The 14,180-nt window shown below is 40.9% G+C and overlaps 1 protein-coding gene across 2 annotated transcripts in view; it reads left to right on the top strand.

The window, feature by feature from the left end:
• The first annotated feature begins 3,731 nt into the window (after positions 1-3,731).
• marchf8 (membrane-associated ring finger (C3HC4) 8) overlaps positions 3,732-14,180 on the top strand; it is a 94,447-nt gene continuing 83,998 nt past the window's right edge. The window contains exon 1 of one of the 2 annotated variants that reach the window (XM_085477698.1): positions 3,732-3,893. The gene's annotated coding sequence lies outside the window, so the exon portion shown is untranslated. The remainder of the gene's footprint in view (positions 3,894-14,180) is intronic. The other variant, XM_085477697.1, reaches the window with a different exon arrangement.

Here is a 14,180-nt window from a genome sequence, read left to right as displayed (position 1 = left end):
TGCTTATTCTCTCTTGGCAGATAAATGCACCTAAACCTGGAGATGGGCAGGTACTTTAAAAAAGTAAAAAGGATGAAGTTTATAACCTAATAATGCATCAGGCTGATTTCATTTCAGACTCATCAGTGCAGCAACAGGAGGCAGTAGATTGGTGAAAGTGGTGAAACTAATGCATGAAAATGTAGTTTTTAGAACATTAAACAGAAATTTGCAAGCTACTGGCTGAGTAGTCAGGTGGATTCAAGTGGTGGTGATGGCTGCCGTAGGCTAAAGTCTGGCTACTGCGTGTGCCGTCTCATCAATGCCTTTCATCGCTTCTCCAATTCTCTGATTTATGACCAAATATGTGCAAAGCTCATCACAGTCTTATGAACCTACAAGTACAGTGAGTATGGTGTGTGTGTGTGTGTGTGTGTGTGTGTGTGTGTACACATAATAGCATCAGCGTGTCAATTGCAAACATGTTGTGGTTTTTTCCTTTTCATTATTTTGGTATACACAAAGTTTTATCAGTTGATGACTATATATAAACCCTACTCTGTAAAATTGCTGGTAGTGTCCTGACCTGAAATAGTGGTTGACTTTCATAGCCTGTTGTGCTGTAGCATGCAGATAAACAGAAAACAAACTGGCCTCAGCTGGTTCTGGTGTTCCATTGGGAGCGCTGCAAAGGTAAGGAAGTTTCCCAGAAACTTTTAGAAAGCAGCCAACACACTTTTAAACAGCCACTGACCTAAAGGTACAAGCTTACGAAATGAACTTTACAGAACTTACTTGGATTTAAGGCACATTATTTTGGCTTAGTTTTGGAGACAATACATTTTTTAGGAGAGCCTGCAACACAAACTGTATTGCTGAGCATGAAAGATTTCGATTTTTTTTTTTGTGGATTATGAAAGTGCAACACTAAGTCAGTGCAGTAGTTTTTCCAATAGGGGATTCTTTTCATTCCCACATGATAGAGCACCTTTCGGGATATATAGAGGTTTTGTCTGAGTATTTGATTCGGTTTCCTTCAGCTGCTTCTTTGCAGTGTATCACATAAACACATCCAGCAAATGCTTATTTTCTACTGTTCTGTTTTGGGATTGCTCAGCTTGCTGTTTGCAACTCTGCCAAGTGCTGCAAGTCTATATTTTCCACCGAGTGGAAAACAATGTTTTTTTTCTCTTTTTCCAAACATGCTTTTAGAAGAAGAAATCATTCTCACCGAGAGTAAAAGCAATGATATGCATTACTAAAATGCTGGTTTGGCAGACTCTTTTCATAGGAAAGGGCTCCTTCAAAATCCAAAATCTTAGGTTACTAATTGTCCATTTAAAAACAGTCCATTAAGACAATCAAAGTGCACAATGTTCCTGAAAATGTGTGTGCGCTTTTTGTCATTAGAACTCTTAAATGCTGTATTCAGCCATGCTTTGGGTTCTGTTGGCTACAAAAATTTGAAAAGAATAAAGAACTGATCTTAGCTTGTGCCGGCACAATGAGGAACACCGATCACATGTTGAAACCAACAAACGGAAAAGTGCGTAGAGTACAAAGGCTTGTTTTAACACAAACGAGCATGATCATTTTCCACCAAGTGTTCAGAATATGCACATGGCTCAACACTGCTGAGTCATGTACTCGCACACTGGGGCGATCAAGCTCTGCTAGTCTGACGGGTTTCATGTGCGGGTAAGAGAGCTCAAAAGACACCCGCCAAGGAAATCTTAACACTGAAACCACACGTCTGTCTTTTACACCAACTCCCAGTTTTGGTCCCACCTACTGACAGAACCACTGACCTCCTGTGAAGAATTAATCCTACATTGTTCTACTCGGGTACCAACTCCACCTTTTCTCTGTCCTCCTCTGCCCTTTTTCTTCCCCTCTCTTTTTCTTTCTGCTTACTTTCTGCTTATCTTTAACTCAGTGAGACTTGTTATGTTAACCCCCTGCTCTTACACCACCCGTTCCTTCCACTTAAGCACACACACACCCTGTTCTAATCTCTTTCGAAAGAAATTCTAGCTGCTTCCAAAAAAGACTGTTAGGGCTGGGTATACAATTCTCTCTCTGGCTCTGTTCTCCCTTTTGTTAAAGAGCTCTGTTTTCATCCTGTAAATGTGTTTCTTTCTTTTTTGGACAGGACAGCTGTGCTTCACTCGCCTGCTTCTCTGCCCACTTAATACAAAAGCCATGGCCCAATCCTCCCTACCACACTGCAAGACGGCCTGTATCTCTCTGACGCAGAGACACACGCATGATGGTTTGGCAGACTCGTTTCTGAGGTGCCCACTTTGTCCAGACAGAGCACAGAAGCGCTGTTGTCCCACCCCAAGGACAGAGCGGCAGACTTCGCATCAGTAATAAGGCTGAATACAATGAAAGGCTTCACAGAGATAGAGCTCAGGCTTTGAGTCAACAGAGGATACGTTCCCTTCTTTAACAACTGAGTCTCTCCCAACATACTGCACTGGGAGTGAGGGGCTTTCTTGGCGTGGAGTTACAGCACAAGCAGGGATTTACTTGAGCTGGAAGTGTCACGATACACAACCAGACATTTATAATCTGAAAACTTCTTTACTTGAGTATATTAGAACAATGTGACAAACTAGAGCATTTTTAATTAAAAAAGTTGTAGTCATCACTTTATGTGATGTCATTTAAAATAAGAAATGTCTAATCGTTTCTTTCTGATAGAGTGTTAAGTAAGATGTGTGTAGTTTGGTGTAGCTACAGATGGGGGGAAACAGGGAGCCTAACTCTGTCTAAAGCGAACAAAATCCACCTAGCAGCACATCTGTAATTAACATGTGGCATGTTGCCTGGTAAATTGGTACAAATATGTGTCCTTGACTGCCCCTTTCTTAGTCACGATATGTAATTTCCCAGAGTTGGTTGCACGAGTCAAGAATATATTACAGATCTTCATGATGACTCCAATAAAATGGATGTATTTTTTTAACCTCATTGTTTTGTACGAGGCAAACAGGAACGATATAAGCTGATGGTGCTTCAACTTCTATGATAATGCAACTTAAATTTAGTTTTTGGCCACTTGAGAGAACAGCTGTTGTGGTCATGTGTGCATCAGCTGATGAACCACAGACTCCAGAAGGAAATTATTATTATTTTGGCTCCTTGGCTGTTGAGCCTTTGTTAGACTTTTTCATGACCCTGTGATGTTCCAAGCACCATTCTTGAGCCACTTCTGCCTTTTGTGCCCTTTGACAACCGTTTTTTACAGAGCATCTGTCACTCACTGATAAATTTCTCGGAAGCCCCTCCCAAAGCCACTCAATTCAGTGGTTCAAACTTTAGACACAGCAGTGCTGGTATCGCCCTTTTGGCACTGGCAGGGTAGCTTTTATAGTGAAAATGCATAGAAATGCAGAGGTATACTTTTCACCTGCTACTTTCTGTCTGCTTGCCCATCATTTTATGGGCTGCTGCAGATTTTCTTTAAAACTGCTGCTCGACACTAAAGCAAAATGTTAAAGGCCATAATTTGAATATTTGTGGGCTTCTCACTGTGAGTAACACCCTTAAAATTACACAGGGAACCATTTGTCGCATAAAATACTGATTATGGCACCTTTTAATTATCACTTATTGTTATTCACTATCACTATAATCACTACGGTGGGGTCATTTTCCACCTCACTGCCATCACGATCATCAAAAGCTATCATGGTCACCTTCATCACCACATCATCATCATCGTCGCCATCCTCCTCTCCTCGGCAGTGCACAGCCCTCAGTCAGTTCGCCCGCGTGCGCCGCCTGTCCTTTAAATTAATTATTTCTTGCATTTTGTTTCCACTCCATCTTAACGCGGAAGTCGGTGACGCACCACTACAAACAGCTGCTCAGCGGGGGCAATGAAATAAACAACGCGTCGACATTCGGTGAGTGTTTTCTTCGCGTGTGTCTTTACGACGTTCAACGAGCAACGTTCGCTGCGATGCAGTTATGTGTACGTCCACGCTGAGGAGGCTCCAGCGTGTCCGCTGCGCCTCTCGCTTTATTAAATCCGACCTGAGGCGGCTGGAGGGGGTCGCTCGGACGTGCCTCTGAACTGTGCTGGGATGATAGCGTGAGAATTTGCTGCTTTTTCTTTTTTTCCCTTTTATTTAGTTTTTTTGTTTTTATATTGACTGCTGTTGAAGCCGACACTCTGTTCCTCACGACGGTCACTCGTAGCCTGCTGTGATTAAGGTATGAAAATCCAGTTTAATGTGAGCGAGTGCGCTCTGCAGCAAAAAGAGGGTGAGAGAGAGAGAAAGGGAAAACAGCGGCAGAGTGTTTGTGTCAGCTCAGATGCCTGTTATTAATTATTGTCTCGTTGTTTTGTGCATTCAGCGTGTGTGTGTCCATGTAGATGTGTGTGTGTGACTCGATGTAGGAAGACGTAATGTTGCCCGAGCAAGCCTTTTGTTAGTTTTCCCGGATCCCTCAACGCGCTCCCACAATTCCACAATTTGCTGCTGGAATGCGATGAGACTCCGGATGATGAAGAAAGAATTTATCGGTGTTCGATACCGCTAAAAACCCATCTTAGGGTTTTGCTGTCAGTGCTGTGCCTTCTGGATTACTCAGAAAGCAGCGGAGTCCTGTCCTGACTTTACCGGATCAATGCTGATTTGGATGTTAATGTTCAAAAATCGGCGTGGTGTGATCTTAGCAGCTCGCTGTGGCTCGGAGAGCATCTCGTATTCTCTGTAGGTCCTACGAGGCGCACTGCCCAGCCGGGTGTCGCCTTATGAACCATAATAAAGCCAGAAGCAGCGCCCTGCATCGCTGCGCGCTTTTCAGATCAGTGTCACCAGTGATTCTGGTTTCTTGCCTTCAGCTTGACGTCAACAACAATATATCTGCGCAGTAACGTGGAAAATATGAATTGAACTTTATTTATTTATTTCTTAAATGGTAAGGCTTTAATGTTGACATCAAACCCACTGATCACTTTATTGCCACAGTGGCTCTCACATTACACTCTGTCCTCTCATTGGCTGCAGGATCAGCTTTCTCCAGTTGTTTCCATCATCACCCCCGTCATGACGCGTGCTGCTCTGCTGTACATTTCCTGCTTGTGTGTTACAGTTTGTTCAGAGCTTTTAAACATGCAGTAAAGCACTCTAGTGTACTTTAAAGCCTTCTGTTCTCCCTTCATCCTCGTGGTGTGTGCTTTGCCAAATGGGAGGGCAAGCCCTTCACTCATGTTCAATTTGAGGTAACACATCTCAGCTTCATGTCAAAGACCGGTTCTTTTGATGCCATCTGTGCTGCGGTGTTGGATTTTTCTGCGGTTTGGGGTTATTGTTAGGTTAATGCTGGAGAAAGGGGAAGAACCGGCTGGGTGTCTGTGTCATACATTATTGTAGGCTTGGGTTATTTCTTTGCTGAGAGCTTGTTGTGATGACGAGCCTCGTCGTGCTGCTGGTATGTGTAGTATGCATACATAAACGTTCTGATAACTAAATGCTAATTTTGTCTGTAATCCTATTCTTCACATTGTATTGTGTTTTTTCTTGTGATTTTTGACAGGGAGTGTTTGAAGAGAAGCGACAGATGGTGATCTTTGTAGGCAAGCAGTCTGAGTTTAATTTAGTTTTTAATTTATGCTCAACAGAAAAATCTGAAATTAGAAAAAGGAAATTGGGAATATGGGAATTTTCTGTAGCTAAAAAGGTGATTTTTTTTTCCTCCCATGAGTTTTCCTACTGAGTACGTATGCCTTACAACAAGGAAATCATATCATTTTATGCCTACTTTCTCTTATCTTTTTCTTGTCCAGACGTTTGATACCCAGTGTGTTGTCTACACTTGTTCCAGCATATTATTTTCCACATGAAGTCTACATTATGGCCACATTACGCAGAAAGACGGCCTTCCCCTCTCCGTCTACTTTCCATTTCTTGACTTCTTTCGCGACCGGCTGACTGTGTGTCCTCCACAATGACGACTGAACAATCATTCTGCAGTCATGAAATTTTATCTATTCGAGAGCTGGCGCTGCAAGAAGCTGTCAGCAGACTCTGTCGTCCCGCTAGAACCGAGTGCTGATGGAAATGAGAAAGTAAGGCCGTAATTATGATTCCGAACAGGAGGAAAAGGGCATCTGAGGCTGTCGCTGCCTTCCAAATCCCATAATTTAACTTTTTTATTTTTCAACTTAAAGTAGTTAGTGCAGCTGCCTTTACTAATTCAGTTCATTTTTATTTGTGTAGTGCCAATTTCCAACAAATCTTAATCATAGAGCGCTTCACTTCGGAGCATGAAGAGCTTATGCCTTTAATATGTTGTAAAGGGAAGACCACAGACTTCCTATGAGAATGTTAACAGGAAGAAACCTTCCGCAGAACAGGCTCAGGATGGGCGGCCATCTGTTGAGCTGAAGGGAACACTTGCGCGATGCATCTTCTGTGCAGGGGCCCGTGGGTCAGAATGACCACAGAGCCGTGCTGGCGTGAGTTAATTAATAATGGAAGGACTTCCTGATATTGCGTTTTGCATGTCTTGGGAGATGGCATACTAAATAGCACGAGTATAGGTACTGGAACACTGTCTGTTAAGCTGCTAAACTGCGAGGGAAGGAGCCTGCAGTCTTAATGGACTGTGCCATTGTGTGCTTGCAAATTAGCTTGTACTTTACGTCTTCAGAGATGGGCTCTGAGGAAAGTAATTGGAGGGCGGAAAGAATTGCAATCAAAAGTATCTGAAGGCTTCGATAGTAGCTTTCTGCCAGTTCACTGCCGTCATTGTTTGATACAATTGGTTGCGATGGAGAAATGTGCCTCCCACGGTATTTTACAATATGGAACATAGGATCCGTTTGACAGGCTCCATTGTGGCGTTGTGCAGCAGTTTCAATCAAATTCAATTTAACAACAGGCAAAAACATTTTGACTCGCAGAAGAGTTTCAGCTGAAAAAAAAGAAAGGGAAAAAAAAAAGGTTTTACTTTTGATTCATCCGCTAGTTCACATCTTTGTTTTGACAAATTACTTTACGGGAACAGGAGCAGATGTCTCTTCTTACTAAAAACATAGAGCTTGTTTGCGCATAATTTAGCCTAAGAACAGATATAGAAAAAAAATTGTTTTTGGTTGTTATTTATTGCTTTTTCTGTCTTCCATAAACTACAAAAAATTCACATAATCAATTGACCTGTCATATTTTCAGTAATTGGTCTATAAAGTAATCGATTACTATTCTGAATTTATTCAAAAAAATGCTATTTTTATACTAACAAGAAAGCAGTCGGCGCACTTCCTGTTTTGTTGCCCTACATTAACTTTGTGCTAATGGAGAACCACACTGCTTTATTAGTAATTTTAAACCCCAAATATCCAAATAATTTCTCTTTTACGTTTTTTTTTAATGTGCTGAATTCCTGTTTTTATGTCTTGTTGTAAAATGGCATCTGCATACATGCTTTGCATCTCTATGTTAGCTGCTCCCAGTCTCCTCACTCTCTGCGTGCTTAATCTGTAAAATAATATTGATTGAAATGTGCTAAGAGACAGGAAATGGATCCAGCCAACAAAAAAAAAGTCTTGGTACATATTTGTCTTCCGGTTTTGCAGGAGAATGTGCGTGTGTTATTCAGGATGTGGGTTTTTCCTGGACTCTGGTGCTTGCTAGGAAGCTGTGATTGTGTCCGTGATTAACCTCCCGTTGAGAGACTTTCAGTTTAGCAAGTTTTACTTTTCTTAATTGGCCGTAGACTGTGAACAAATTAAAATTATCCTAACAGTATTATGGCCATATGGCAGCTGGAACTGTACTGCGAGGTTTCCAGTGTAATTTGTATGGCTGGTTCATGCTGCTTCTGTTATCTGATTCTGGATATACAATTATAGGTATATGTCCCTCGCTAGTCGTCTTGTATGGCTGAACTGTAACATAATAACATAATAAAGGTATCACATTATGCTGGCCGGGATTGGGTTATTGTTTCCCTGAGGTCGGACTTCGTCTGCAGGGAATAAAAGCATTGATTTAGTCTAATGACTTCCTTTCTTGGGATGATGTCATGCACCTATGTGAATCAGACCACACTGGGGTAATGCTTATGGCGGCATAGGTAATACAGCAACATCGGCATTTGTAATGATATTTTGGTCAGATTTTAAGTGGCCTTCTTCACTCTGACTTTGTGTGTGTTGACCAGGCGCAATGAAGTTGTAATGCCTCTGATGAAACGGGGTAGTGTTCGACAGCTGCTATACATCAGCCGAGGAGAGGTGCTGGCTCAGCTGAACGGACCGTGGGATGGCACTGCTGCAGTTAGTGGGCTATGGTTGATGATGTCATTAGGGCTTTCACAGACTCCCAAGGTGTCTGTCTGCTGGTGGCAGCCAACCAAGAATAAGGAAAGGGGAAGGAGACTGATTGTTTTCTCCCCCCATTGTAGATTGACTAATCTGCCACAGTGTAAACATGATACCTGCTATCCTGTCAGCCTAACAGACACACATTTAACATCTTATTAATTTATGCTGAAATGATAACCGTGCTCTCAGAGATAACCAAATAATCACGAGTCCCCCACCAAATAAAAGAGCTATATCAGCTCATTAACCTATATGTCCTGAGCTGTAATGATAAAGTCACCATCACAATGTTTGTTTGATGACAGCAGATTTTTAAACACAAAAGCTTGCAGAACATGTTGCTGTAGATAAGATTGTAAGTTGTTTTTTTATGTCTGCTATAACACAACACAGCTGTTATGATGGCTTCTTTGACGTGGTGACGGCCACTTTGGAGCCAACTTCATTTAGTGTAAACACACACACACACACACACACACACAAGGAAGTTTAGGCCTAAGGCTGTTTTTATTTCTCTAATTTGTGCCTCTAATTTGCATCTCCTGCCCATAAACCAGAAAACAGCCTCGTTAGACTATGTTAAAGAATTTTTCAATTCTTAAAGTGCTTCTGAAAGCCAGCAAGGACAGCAGGCTCCCAGACAAATGATGGTGGGAGCAGTACTCCTGCCGTTGTTTTTATCCATACATTTTAGTTATTCACAATGATAAAACTTGCCACCCTTCACGGTTTCTATGGTATAATATCCTGTCACACTGTACCATGACAGGAATTTAATTAGAAGTGTTCCTAAATTAAAAAAAAAAATTACATGAACGCTGTTACACCTGAGATAATAAAATAAAGCTTTGGTTGGGCTATAACAAAATAATTTATGATGCAGTTATGTCAGCTGTCATATTTAATTGACTTTGCTTTTAAAATGACGCCGCAAAGCGAGGCTGTCTTGATTTGCTAACTGCTTGTAGCCTTGACTCATTAAATCTCTTCAACCTGCTCTGTCAGTGTTTTTTCGTTTCAGTTAAAAATTGCAAAACTGTCACATCAAACTTGTCGTTGGAGCATTTTTTCACATCTGGGTCACAAGCAAACCCTTTTCCCTACTCTCTGTCTACACTGTGTTCAGGTTCAAAGGTTAAAAAAAAGCAAACGCCAGTGTTTGTCCACACAAAAACCAGGAAATGATGAGACGAGCAATAAAGGGTCTGACCTATAAGCAGCTTTTATAATGACATCAGGTGATGTTAAACTCATTTTACATCGTGGGCCACATGCAGCCCAACATTTTTACATGGTAAAATGAGTTTAATGGCATAATTTAATACAGCCCACAGATGTGTCGCAGCTCTTTACTTTAACAGAATCATTTAAAGTAAAATAACATTCGATTTGTCAATTGGTTTGTTTACCACAGTTTCATTAGTTAGTACCAGCTGTCTTTAAGTGCTAACATTGTATTGTGAAACCCTTTTAATTTAGTGAGCAGTAAATCTTTCCTCCATATTGTATTTAATTAGATTCCTGAAAGCCACTCAGCCGTCCATTTCAATTAGTTTTGCTGTAGTAAAAAGTCCACTTGCAGAAACTTGTTTGATGGGTGATTCATCATAGCGACCGTGCTTTCCAGATTAATTTTTGTCAAAACTTCAGCTTTGGTCATGCACATGCTGATTTCAGAAGTGTTTGTCTTCTAGCCCACTCATGTGGTGATGATAGCCTGACAGATTTGATGTCCACATTAGGGGTGCAGGGGTCAAAATAAGTTTGAGTTGTTTGTCCTTGACATGAATAATAAATAAATAAATTCAAATAAAAACTATTTTAGTAACACCAAAAGTTCTAATCGTCTCTTGGTGTCTAAATAGGCTGGATAAAGTGGGCCTGGAATTCTCTTTTCTAACGTCATAGTTTAATTCTTGGACTGTATTAAAGTAGCTTTGCATGATTTTACAGTTCAGAATAATCCACATTTATTTTATGTTGGGCTTTGGTGTAGCCCCTTAGTTTATTCACCTGTCTGAAATGAGCCCTTATAGGTCCTCTTCCTTTAGGCCAAATTCCTTTTTATTGGCTCTCCTTTGCAAACAGCAGGTGCACTCGCAGTTAAAGCCGTGTGCCTGAGGTGACCATATTAAGGATGGTCACTCTCCTACAGAGCTAAGACTGGAAAAGAATCGGCTGAAACTGAGTGGTTAGAGCTTTTGGGTCACAGGGATTACTTTCACATATGCGCTAATCAAATTATTGAAAACACAAGCACCCAAAATTGCAACTCTATAAATGTGGTACAAAATAAGGTTCTCCTTTAACTTTCCGGCAGTGCATTTTAAAATCTAGCACACAACAACATGATGACACCGCTTAAGCCAAACCACAGTTTGCCCATCCACAGTGTACGATATAGTCTACCTGTGATAGGCCAACACTGGGAAATATTGCATATGGCTGTCTGTAATTTTACATGAACTGGTTTATCCCAAATGTTCATGTTACTTAACAAAACTTTCTAGCTGGCAGTTATGTTTTCAAACCATAAAATATACAGAAAGAACTGGCATTTAAGAAAAAAAAAGGAAAAACATGATATGCTAAATTATGTGTGACCTTTTAAGAAAAATGTTGCTCTTTCTGTCAGACTTACTGGCATTATGCAGTAGCGGTATGACCTGTAGGCATCTCATCACAGTTTCTATATTTGTTTGTTTCTGGACTTACTTTGGGGGAAACAAGGTAATTGGCGCGAGCAGCAGCAGCAGCAGCAGCCACTGTGGCTGGACACACAAAACCGTTTTGATGTCACTGTACAGGGAGTGCAGAATTATTAGGCAAGTTGTATTTTTGAGGAATAATTTTATTATTGAACAACAACCATGTTCTCAATGAACCCAAAAAACTCATTAATATCAAAGCTAAATGTTTTTGGAAGTAGTTTTTAGTTTGTTTTTAGTTTTAGCTATTTTAGGGGGATATCTGTGTGTGCAGCTGACTATTACTGTGCATAATTATTGGGCAACTTAACAAAAAACAAATATATACCCATTTCAATTATTTATTTTTACCAGTGACACCAGTATAACATCTCCACATTCACAAATATACGTTTCTGACATTCAAAAACAAAACAAAAACAAATCAGCGACCAATATAGCCACCTTTCTTTGCAAGGACACTCAAAAGCCTGCCATCCATGGATTCTGTCAGTGTTTTGATCTGTTCACCATCAACATTGCGTGTAGCAGCAACCACAGCCTCCCAGACACTGTTCAGAGAGGTGTACTATTTTCCCTCCTTGTAAATCTCACATTTGATGATGGACCACAGGTTCTCAATGGGGTTCAGATCAGGTGAACAAGGAGGCCATGTCATTAGTTTTTCTTCTTTTATACCCTTTCTTGCCAGCCACGCTGTGGAGTACTTGGACGCGTGTGATGGAGCATTGTCCTGCATGAAAATCATGTTTTTCTTGAAGGATGCAGACTTCTTCCTGTACCACTGCTTGAAGAAGGTGTCTTCCAGAAACTGGCAGTGGGACTGGGAGTTGAGCTTGACTCCATCCTCAACCCGAAAAGGCCCCACAAGCTCATCTTTGATGATACCAGCCCAAACCAGTACTCCACCTCCACCTTGCTGGCGTCTGAGTCGGACTGGAGCTCTCTGCGCTTTACCAATCCAGCCACGGGCCCATCCATCTGGCCCATCAAGACTCACTCTCATTTCATCAGTCCATAAAACCTTAGAAAAACCAGTCTTGAGATATTTCTTGGCCCAGTCTTGACGTTTCAGCTTGTGTGTCTTGTTCAGTGGTGGTCGTCTTTCAGCCTTTCTTACCTTGGCCATGTCTCTGAGTATTGCACACCTTGTGCTTTTGGGCACTCCAGTGATGTTGCAGCTCTGAAATATGGCCAAACTGGTGGCAAGTGGCATCTTGGCAGCTGCACGCTTGACTTTTCTCAGTTCATGGGCAGTTATTTTGCGCCTTGGTTTTTCCACGCGCTTATTGCGACCCTGTTGACTATTTTGAATGAAACGCTTGATTGTTCGATGATCACGCTTCAGAAGCTTTGCAATTTTGAGACTGCTGCATCCCTCTGCAAGATATCTCACTATTTTTGACTTTTCTGAGCCTGTCAAGTCCTTCTTTTGACCCATTTTGCCAAAGGAAAGGACGTTGCCTAATAATTATGCACACCTGATATAGGGTGTTGATGTCATTAGACCACACCCCTTCTCATTACAGGGATGCACATCACCTAATATGCTTAATTGGTAGTAGGCTTTCGAGCCTATACAGCTCGGAGTAAGACAACATGCATGAAGAGGATGTGGACAAAATACTCATTTGCCTAATAATTCTGCACTCCCTGTATTTAAGAACTCCGACTGTGATGTAATGTCTGGGAAATGATGTGCTGAATTTTGGGTTTTCCTGTACAATTAACCTGACTGTAAACAGCACGGATATATCCTCAGCTGCTTTTAATATCGAGGTGGAATGAGCCAGAGCCGTCATTTCATCATGAATATCAATGAGGTTTTCTCACTAATGACTTTTCAACTGTTTGCCGTTGCTGGTGGTGTTTGCATTGCATTTTTCATTAAGCGTATTCAGACTTACATCTCATTACAATACATCCATGTTAGAGACGTTCTCCGGTTACAGCAGCAGAAATAATTCCAGCCCAAATCCCCTCCCTGCTTAAGAGCACCCCACATTTATTTGATCACGATAATTCAATCCTGACTGTGTTGCAGTTATTAATAGTGATTTAAATAATGAATTCAGCCTGCTATAGCTTGTATAAATGAGCTTTGGTAGATATTGTGAGATGTATTATGTTCAAATTAGGTGTTCAAGCAACAGAAGAGTTTATTAAACAAATAGAATTCAGCTGAACGAATGCAGATGTTGATACGGGCATGATCTGTGACATCGTTTAACCGTTTCTTGCAGCAATAAGCTTCTTTTTTCTTGACAAGCATAATGTGTTCTTAAGATGTTGTTTTGTCAGAGCTCAGCTGCTGATATTCCCAGGAATGTGCTTTTCGTAGTTTTGTTAACCACCCCAGAGGAGCTGTTATGGTTTTGTTGATAGTGTCACATGGGTCAAACTAAGAAGCCAAGGTTGGGTTATTTTGCAGCCCTGATTACCCCAATTACAGAAGGATGATGGGTGGATGGTGCAGGTTGTTTTGTCAAACTGTCCTGACATTTTCATTTGTTCTTTTTTTTTTTTTTTTTTACTGAAATGGAAAACTAGGAAGATGAGCTTTGACTGCATGAGGACATGTTTTAAAAGGTTTTCTGATAAATAAGCCGTTCTCTATGTGTGGACGATGTCTCACTGCCACAAAAATGTATGATTTTCTTTCCTTTAAAAAAAAAAGAAAGGTATCTAACCCAGCAGAAACAGTTTTTTACTTTTCAATGTTTCCAGATGTTCCTGTCTCCACACAAATAGTTGTGAAGTCTGTTTTGAAAAATGTGAAAAGGTGTTGTCTTTTAGTTTTTATCACATAGAATGAATGACATTGAATTGTTTTTGCGAATTTGAATTTGCCAAACGATGACCTTTACGGGATAAAAGAAAAAAGGCTTCAAAGCAAAGGTTTGTTCAGTATAAAGTAACAAGTTTTTTCATTCGAAGTTTTTCTTGTTGTTGTTGTTTGTCTATTTTAAGGACTTTCATCCATTCTTCCTGCAAATTGCTTGTAGTTTTGTGACATTTTTGGCCTTCGTGCACGGACTGCTCTTTTGAAGTGTATTCAAAGGTTTTTCTATGATGATGATGATTAGGTTCAGGGCTGTGAGGGCGATGGCAAACCTTCAACACGAGCCTCTTGAGTTGGCCCATTTGCT

Source organism: Copadichromis virginalis, linkage group LG13, assembly GCF_057382275.1.
Source record: "Copadichromis virginalis isolate Kocher_CV1m ecotype Utaka linkage group LG13, C_Virginalis_male_GT1.1, whole genome shotgun sequence".
NCBI classification, from domain to species: Eukaryota; Metazoa; Chordata; class Actinopteri; order Cichliformes; family Cichlidae; genus Copadichromis; species Copadichromis virginalis.
Note: the sequence above shows the minus strand (reverse complement) of the source record. Positions and strands in the feature narration are given on the sequence as shown.